A 10,000-nucleotide genomic window follows, 5' to 3' on the forward strand; every position below is an offset into this window, starting at 1 on the left:
GTATGATGCCCAAGTCTGCCATTTGAATCAAAACTCTAAAATATCAATGATGTTGAATGGCACACTGTAGAGTACAAGATATCGTCGTATCTGCTTCCTCATGGCTTGCGCAGGACAGATCTAGGAGGTCAACAACTGCACTGGATGGCAATAATACAAACTTCCCAGAGTATTTCAGCATCCTACCCAAGATCAGTCTGAATCCTTGAGGGAGTGAGTGAGCATTTCTATCCAGGACACAGCAATGAAATTTTGGAGGGATGCCTTGTTTGAATTATTTGCAATAAAACGTTTTCATTGTGGAATGGACCATCTGTCCTGGATGTCATAAGCTTTACTTAGACCTGCTGACATGTTTTTTGGATGTTTTTTGAGTGTGAGTGATTTGGAGGGGTTAATGTCAAACCGGTCACCAACAACATTAAGGTTGCAAAAATTTGTGAGTCTTTTTGCAAGCATGATTGCAAGCTTTTTTTTATAATCACTGGAATGTGGTGCAATCAAGAAACCATTGCTGTGGATGAGTGCCATGTTGTAAATAATGAAGTGTGAGGAGGTATCTGAGTATGGAAGCTAATCTGTTTCCATCAAGAACTCTCCAGGTTCCTTTTGGAGACCAACTACAAATTCAGCCTTATTTCTTTTGTGTATGACATACCCTTGTGGCTAGGTTACCTCTGGTCCAAGGAGAGTTCACTCATGGCTATAAGTTTTAATTTTTTGGCTATTGTTCACATTTTGAAGAGAGTAAAGGAGCTGGATCAAACTACTTTCATCTTTATAAATTTGCTTTGATTTTTTATTAATTGATGAAGCTTTTCGTACTTCTCCACAAATGTTGTCAGCTTCACAGCACCAACCAAGCACATTACTGCCATCTTTTGTTTATGATAAAGCTAACAATTCAATCTGCTTGGCATTTGGTAGATCCTTTGCCTTTGATTTCTTGCCATTTTCAATTTTGCAAGGCTATTTCTGTCATGTTTGAAAGGGTTCCTCATCTTAGTGTCAATTACTTTAATGATTTCTTTGATGTAGATAAAATCCTTGCAGTTATTTTCCTTTATATTTGTTTGCGGTGATAGTATTCATGTAAATCATGATTTTCACCTGCTCAAAAACGGTTATCATCACTGAAGAACTGTCAAGTACTTGTCGATGGTGTGATACTTTTGATTGATACCATGAAAGAGCTAGTTCTTGGCTTCACACTTGTACATCTGCTCCAGAGCCATACCCGACCAAACACCATTAAAGATTTCAGGTAGCAGAAGCACAGTAAATTTGCCTACTTTGAATCCTATATCAATGTACGTTGCAGTTTCTAGAAGTTTTTCAGGGCGTTCAGGGTAGTGTGGCAAACATGAGATATACTTGTCGTGTCCACAGAAACTAGATAGGGAAACATATTTTGTGTTTCAATCACATGTGCTTTCCATATTCCTGCATACTCGGCATGTATATATCATTTCAAAGTTTGCACCGCATCTATGTACACCAAACAAGGATTAGTAGTTGGTGAGCAAAATTTTAGCTTGGTTTTCAAATAGCGATATTTTTCTGCATCATACTCTAGCTGCTACCCAAATCAAACATTATAATCACCATAGCTAAATCAGCCCAACGCTCATGGACAAGGGCAATAAATTCATCAATCCACTACTGTACGAATGTATACCAGTGTAAGAAGAAACAAAGCTATCAGGACCAAACTTTGAGTGCTCAGCATCCCATGGTAGTCCTTTCCTGCCATATATGTGTTTGCTCTTCTAGGGTCACAGACACCAGACTTGACAAGAACATCTTCTAAACCAGAAAATTTGCACCCACGAAACTGCTGGCAATGTGGATCTCCCCATACATAGCACAAGAGTTCCAAATTTTCTTGGGTTCATCTTTCGTAGTCCAAGGGCAATCTCGTACATTGTTTGACCACTTGTTATAACACAATGTTGTAGTCATAGTTTTTATAATATTCTCATACAGTAACCAATTGACGACTGAACTGCATCTGGGATGATGAGCGATTCTGGAAGAAATGGTCCATGCCCAATCACTGTTGGATGATTTTTTTTAGCATCGTCTTCATTCAAGAGGTGGTGAAAAAGACTTCCACGTTAAATGTGTCCTTACCTCTTGCTGGCTGTCATCATTAGTTGATTCCATTCCTATCAAATGTCATGATGCATTGGGATCGAAGTATTTGCTATGTCTATTTACTTATGCACTATAGGGCACAAACAAAGTGATGTCATCTGCATAATAAAATGCACATTAACACCATCAAATCAAAATAAGTGAAGATCAAATTAAGATATAAAAATCTTAAAAAGAAAAAAAGCTTAATTTGAAACATTTTAGGTATAAAGGACCCACCTTTATTTTTAAATCAATATTCAGTTATTTCAAATAAAACAATTTTTAGTCAACAATTATTCTGAATTAAATATACGGGTTTATATTTGATTTATCGTTATTCTATATTATATTTAATAGTTTTTTTTAATTGAGCTATTGTAAATATGATACTTTTTGTTGAAGTTTAGTTTTTAAATCAATTTTCTTAATGGAATTTTAGCAGATTAGATTAAGTTAAGACTATTTGGATTAAACCTTAGATATTTTAAATATGATTTTATTATCTATATCTAAGACTTTTTCTAGATTGACCTTTACTTGTTTTAAATTGAAACTTATGTTCATTGACAGATTCTTTGACTTGAATTTTCATGTTATGGGTAATACTACAAAGTATTAAAAATACTTACTTTAATATGAAAAAAAATCCTTTATCCATTGCATCATTCATTATATTTAGCTAAACTGTTGGTAGTATCATTAGAGCAAAAACAATGACATAAAAATAAAAAAGAAAAGCGTATTTTGAAAGATATTTTGGCAATGTACCAATCTGTTGGACAAGGAATTATTTTCAAACAGTGACAATGCTCTTCTCCTTTAACCTAGGGATAGTACAGTACAAAGCACTACACTATTCTTGGACATTCACCATTCATTTGTAATATTATCATTATTGCACAGGTGTTCTATTTTTACATATTCATTGTGTACTTTTAACAAAGTACATTAATCATACTGGCTTTCACACATTTATCAATGAATCCGAGTGCTGAAAGAACACAATTTAGATATTTGACTTAAATTTTCAATTTATTTTTGCTCTATGGATAATGTAAACACATTTTAAATAATCTAAACAATGCTTTTACGGATCCTCAATGACATGCAACCTGTATTCTCAAAATAAAATTGCAATATCTAATGGAAGTTAGAAATTTTCACTGTCTTTTCTTTTGTTCTATTTACTGCATAAGTCAAACAAAATCAACCAAAATATCTTATTTCGCAATTCGAACAGTCGAGCAGGCCTCCTGATTATGTAATGGGAGGTGTTACTCTTGCCAAAAAATAATGGCCGAAAAGTACAAGAGATGAGGTCAGATCCTTCCCAAAATATGACACTTTTTGCAGCCTTGGGCCCCTGTCTATAATATGAACTCATGATATTATTACCAAAATGCATATAAGATACTCTATGATAATAATACCGTAGTTCCACTAAACAGTATAGAGGCAATTTTTTCCCACAGTAAGTACGGGTAATCAAGCAATGTCAAAATTTTTAAGGATAACGATTACTCGTTTCATATATGATAAAGCATACTACGACTTTCAAGAAATCATCGTAAGTACCGGATTGGGCTAATGATAAGCCCCTGATGCGGAATGTGTTTGGACGAGATGTAATGGTAAAACCTCCTTGATAGATAAAAAGAAAAAAAAAAAAGAAAAAAAAACATATTTATCTATATTAACGTTGCCCTCATAATCTTGAATTTACAACTCGAGGAATGATTAAGTATAATTAGTTTAGTCGTTCAGCAAAGTCAGAACAACATGATTTCCCCGCTAAATTTTTATATGGGATTATAACTTGGCTTACAGTTTACAAATGGCATTAATGAAAAAAAAAAAAAATAATTCATTACATACAGCTTTCGCTCAAGTAAATTTTCCAGTCATAATCTCCCTCAATGGATACATAAATATCAATTAACAGGCCATGTCATTTTTATCTATAATAAGGGCACTATCGCCATTTATGAATTATAACAAGCCATACCTCATCTTCCTTGACAAAAGAGTAATATCATTAGTAACAATGAAATTACTGTAGACATGTCTCGGATATTTACCTTTCGATATAACTCATGAAAATATGACATTTAGAGACCTTGACAAACTTAATCGACTACAGCTAAAGACACATGGATTTTTTTCTCTCACCTTTACTACTAAGTAATTAGTCTCGATTGTTTTCCGGCAGATAATCATCAGAAAAAAGTAACGTTATTTCAACGAATGTAAAAAAAAAACACAGGAAATAGTAAATTTGTCTTGGAATCTTCGATTCAATCTATACAAAAAAGTAAATTAGGGTCTTAAAAGTCGGAAATCATAACACGCATCGTGTTCTAAAAATCAAACTTTTGGGATAGACCTATAGAACAAAGCGTACATATACTGTACATGAAATCGGGGTTTTCTTCGGTTTTGAGGAAAGAAAATGCTCTATGGTATTACCGTTGGAGATGGGGATATGCTGCTTGTGCGGTAGATAGGCAAAAAACCTAACGACAAAACGCCTTGTGAACAAAATGCCTAAACTTAGACAAGATGTCTGAAGACAAAATGCCTAACAGACTAATGACAAAAAACCTATTAATTAGAAACCACCTGAATGATCAAAACCATATAACTACCAACAACTTATTTTCCTACTTTTTTTATCGCTTAATTATAGTTTTGAATAGAACTTGTTCTAATTTTTCTACCCAAATAAATTTCTTTATTCAGTCATTTATATTTTTGAAAGGAACCCCTTCAGTCCGAAATGGAAATCATCGCTAATAAAAAAGAAGGGTAAAAGCTCATATATAAAGGATTTGCACACGTTGTAAACACGAGGAAAGAAGGACACATATACTGGAGGTGTGGAAAAAAAGGGTTTCGTGCAGTACCAGTATAATTACTTGTAATTATCTTATCGAAAAGAACTCTAACAACACTGGTTTACAAAGAAATTGAGGCAAGCACAAAAATACCCGTTTTTACCTAATTTGGGGGTGCTGAATTCAAATTTGAAATCAGTTTTTACTCATCACCTCTAGTTTTTTTAGATATGCATAGTGTGCATTTTGTGTATATACGGTACATAAAGGCGTATATGCATTCAGGGTTAATTCTAATATTGTGAGACTTATGGCTTATTTTTTAGTTATTATGCACTAAATGTAAGTGATTGCATTACATTATATATATAATTATATATCAAGACGGATTTTGGCAGTTAGGGCAGCAGGTCTCAATCCACACTCAGTAGTGCTCTGGCAGTCATTGGAAGAGGTTGTCTCGCAGGTAGCGCAGGAGGTTGGTGTCCCTCAACTATCTTGTTAAAAATCTTTTGGGTAGCTAAATATTAGTATTACATTTTCCAATGCACATTTTATTGCCTTGCATATGATTTAGTTTTACTTTGTTATATTTTCAGATTCTCCAATGGCTTCAAGCACGTCAAAACATCGAGGATGCCTCAACAAGGCCAATTCTTTCTGCTACGTGTCTGGGGATTTCACAACAGTTGCAGAGCGTCGAACCATCACTTCCCTCCTCAGAACCGCCTACTTTCACTATTTTGACTGTAAAATTGGTGATCAGGACAAGTCTTGGGCTCCACACATCTGTTGTAAACCCTGCTACAATGAACTAACTGCATGGTTTAATGGCAAGAAAGCGGCCTTCAACTTTGCAGTCCCGATGGTTTGGAGAGAGCCATGAAGCCACGCAGATGATTGTTATTTTTGTTTAACTAATATAACTGGTTTCAATGCATCTTCTAGGAAAAAGATCAAATATCCCAACCTTCCATCTGCTATGAGACCCGTTCCCTATTCAGATGATCTTCCTGTACCCATACTCCAGTAAATAAGGATCTTCTTTCCTCCTCAGATGAAGAAATGCCTTCAAGGGAGGATTCTGCCGAGTCAATATCTTTGGAAGATATTGAGTCTACATATTCAGGAACAAGTGGCAACGAGCCACAGTGGATCACGCAAGAAGGCCTGAATGATCTTGCTCGTGATTTGTATCTGTCAAAACAGCAGTCAGAGCTCTTGGCTTCTCGGCTTAAACAGGGGAACCTAGTCCAGGAAGATGTAAGGATCACCAGTTTCAGGAATCGGAACAAAGACCTTGTTTCCTTTTTCGACATGGAAAATAAGTTGTGCTACTGCACGAACATACCTGGCTTGTTCACGTCCCTTGGTTTGCCACAAAATCGTTCAGACTGGTGTCTTTTCATAGACTCTTCCAAGCGAAATCTCAAGGCTGTGCTTCTGCACAACGGGAATAAATATCCCAGCATTCCCATTGCACACTCTGTCCATCTAAATGAGTCCTATGACAATATGGATCTTCTTTTAGAAGCTATCAAGTACAGCGAGTACCAATGGAGTCTGTGTGGGGACCTCAAGGTCATTGGTCTTCTTATGGATATGCAAGCGGGCTTCACAAAGTACTGTTGTTTTCTCTGTCTCTGGGATAGTCGAGCTTTATCCCAGCATTATAAGCAGAAAGACTGGGGGTCTAGAAGCACTTTTGTTCCTGGCAAACACAGCGTCAAGGGGAATCCTCTGGTGGACATGAATAAGGTGCTTCTTCCTCCTCTTCACATCAAGTTTGGTTTGATGAAGAATTTCGTGAAGGCATTGGACAAAAATGGTGCTGCCTTCCAACACTTGTCTACTGTGTTCCCAGGTGTTAGTGCTGCTAAGCTCAAAGAGGGCATTTTTGTCGGACCTCAGATCCGAGAAGTGCTGAAGGATACTGATTTTGAGGAGCTTCTTCACTTAAAGGAACTGAGAGCATGGGAAGCATTCAAGTCAGTCTGTAGTGGCTTCCTTGGTAACACACGTGTACCAGATTACCAAGCCTGTATTGAAAAGTTGCTAAAGTCTTACGAGGATATGGGGTGCCGAATGTCCCTCAAGATTCATTTTCTCCATTCCACCTCAACTTCTTCCCGCCAAACCTTGGAGCAGTGAGTGATGAGCATGGAGAAAGATTCCACCAAGAGATTACGAAGATGGAGAGCAACTATCAAGGCAAATGGAACCCCGGCATGATGGAAGACTTCTGCTGGATGCTCTTGTGTGACATCCCGGAGGCAAAATACACCAGATCTTCTAAGAAAACACACTTTTGACTGTCTGTGGTACTATGAATTGTGTAATTGTGTCATCCAAGTATATTGATTCAATCAGTGTTCTTTATCTATCCTGTTTTATCTGTTATAAGCTGCTGCAACTCTTGAAATGAGCACATATATTCTCTGTTTATACTAAAATTAGACTATTCAAAAGCCAGAAAATTAGAGGTGATAGAGCAAAACTATTTATAAATTTGAATTCAGCACACCAAAATTAGCAAAAAACACCTATCCCCATTCTTGCCTCAGACCAATTTTTTTTCTTTTGTAAACCAGTGCAATCATTTACATCAACCAGATGAAGCACGTATGGGCGCTTTAAAAGTGATTGAAAATAGGAAAGACCATTCGCTTAAATCCGATGAAACTCAATATTCCATAATTAATCACTGTACAAAAGATTTCCTGGTAAGCATATGCGATGCTTTTCCCGTGAAAGACACTTGCAAGATGTGTAAGACGCACTCGGTAACTACAAGAAACGATCGTTTTTTTATGGTACAAATCAGAAAGTGTACAAATTTACACAATTAAACGGAATTTGGAAGTTTTGAAAAGGGGAAAAAAAGTGGTTAAGTGATGGCACTTTTAACATTGCGCCAGTTGGAAAACAATTGTATACGTTGCATTGTGTTGTTCCCGGAAGTAAAACATTACCATTAGTATATTGCATTACATCTAAGAAAGATGAAAAAACTTATGATATAATACTTGAGTTCCTCAAAGAGCAGAGCCTCAGTCCAGAGTCTGCAATAAAGAGCTTGAAGAAATGTTTTCCCAATACTTCCATTAATGGTTGTTTGTTTCTTTCATTTCAGTCAGTGTCTTTGGCGTAAAATAAAAAATCTTGGTTTGCAACGCTGGTACACGATTAATGGCAATGCTTTTGTTCCTCTAGAGGATATGGCAGACCTTTTTAGAAACTTTTTGACTTGGCTTCATCCTGAAACATACGAAATTTTGAGTGAATTCATTAAATATTTTAAAATTACCTGGCTTGGAATAGTTCAGCGAGATCGACGAAGACGCCTGACCTTCGATATTCGAATGCGGAATGTGTACGACAGAATAGAATCTGATTTACCAAGAGCTACAACCTCTCTAGAGTCTAGATGGATGGCACCAGGCTTCAATAATTCATCCAACACTTTCTAAACTTGTGAAAAAAAAAATAAAAGATGAACAAGCAGGTACAGAGTTTATTCTCGAACAGTCGGTCCTTAAGTGCAAATGATGAATAAATAAGAAATATATTCGAATAAATGAACAAATAAGAAAATTTAAGCAACATACAATAAAGAAGAAGGCCTATCTTATCTAAGTGCAATTGCGCATAATTTTTAATCATTTAAAATCTCTGGTGTTTATATATGTATGATCTAAATAAATTGACACTCATACTTTATGTTTTTAAAAATTATTTAGGTTTTCGTTTAGTCTGTATTATGTTTTTAAGGACAATTTTTTAAAACAAAAACACTCCTACTAAAAGTTTTCTGCTCTATCCTTAAGTTACATATTTTCTTTCATTTTTTCCAAATGCTATAAAAAAGCAAAAGTTGCTGAACCACTGGAAAAAACAGTAAGTATACTATAAGCGTTGTTGAGTTATGTAACAAAAAAAAAAAAGTGAAAATTTGTGTCCTTAACTTAATATACATGCTATTATTATATTTTCTTACCTAATTTTTTTTTCTAAATGTTATAAAAAAAAAAGTAGGCAGATAATTTTGCCTTGTCCATAGGCATTTTGTCGTAAGTCATTTTGTCTGCTCACGTCTTGTGCATGTACGCCAAGGTTCCAAAGTGCGACTGGTCCTACAAAAGTAGTTTATGCAAATGGATTTAACTTTCAAATGATAAAAAAGACGGTTAAATTATTTGGAAAAATATTTTAAGTACCTGAAAAGAATTATTAAAGAAACCAATTCACCTCGTGAGTTTGGCTTTCCTCAGCAGAAAATTAAATAGGTGTAAGGTTGAACAAAATAAAGTCTTCATCATCATCCTAAAACAAATAACCAATATAGATTAAAAAAGTTCAAGTTGGCTAAATAGGATCCATTTCAAACTGAACACGTGAACTCTTTCAAACAAATGTCAAAGTAAACGAGTGTTAAGCTTATGATGAAATTTGTGGATCCCCGTAAAATGGATTAAAATTCTCACCCTACTTTCACCAATAAACAATAGAATACCGAAAAACTAAAACACACCAATAAAGCTTTCATACACCAGGGTGTTTTCTTTTATCTAAATATTTCATTATTTTTTTACAATGGTTGGCCGCTTTCATCTATGCTGTCTTTACAAACCTTTCCCCCTTTGGCTTTTGTCAGGAACACAATGGATATATCTGAAATTCCCCAATGGTTTTCACTTTTTCCTTTAGCCGCTATTTTTTCCAACCTCTACAATTCGATCAATGTCAATACCAATAACAGATTTCCCTTATCCAATAATACCCCCATCCCGAACGGCCCCCATTCTCAGGCACAACTGAAAAAAAATAGTTTTGAATATAGAGCCGTCAACCAATATAAACATTGCTTAGTGAAACTGTGATTTGGGAAAGAAATCTTATAATCCTTTTCTTTTTTACCAATGGCTCTCTGCTGTATTGGAGATTGTTCATATGCTACTTTTTTTCAACGTAAAGCCGTTAACTACTATCAAGAGTTCACTATAAAGAGAAAAGAAAAACCGTCAGTA

The 10,000-nt window shown here is 35.4% G+C and overlaps 1 long non-coding RNA gene across 1 annotated transcript in view; it reads right to left on the minus strand.

Annotated features, from left to right (window-relative positions):
- Positions 1-10,000, minus strand: part of LOC137654554 (uncharacterized) — a 339,292-nt gene that overhangs the window by 117,108 nt on the left and 212,184 nt on the right. The window lies entirely within an intron of this gene.

This window comes from Palaemon carinicauda, chromosome 15, assembly GCF_036898095.1.
Source record: "Palaemon carinicauda isolate YSFRI2023 chromosome 15, ASM3689809v2, whole genome shotgun sequence".
In the NCBI taxonomy this organism is placed as follows: domain Eukaryota; kingdom Metazoa; phylum Arthropoda; class Malacostraca; order Decapoda; family Palaemonidae; genus Palaemon; species Palaemon carinicauda.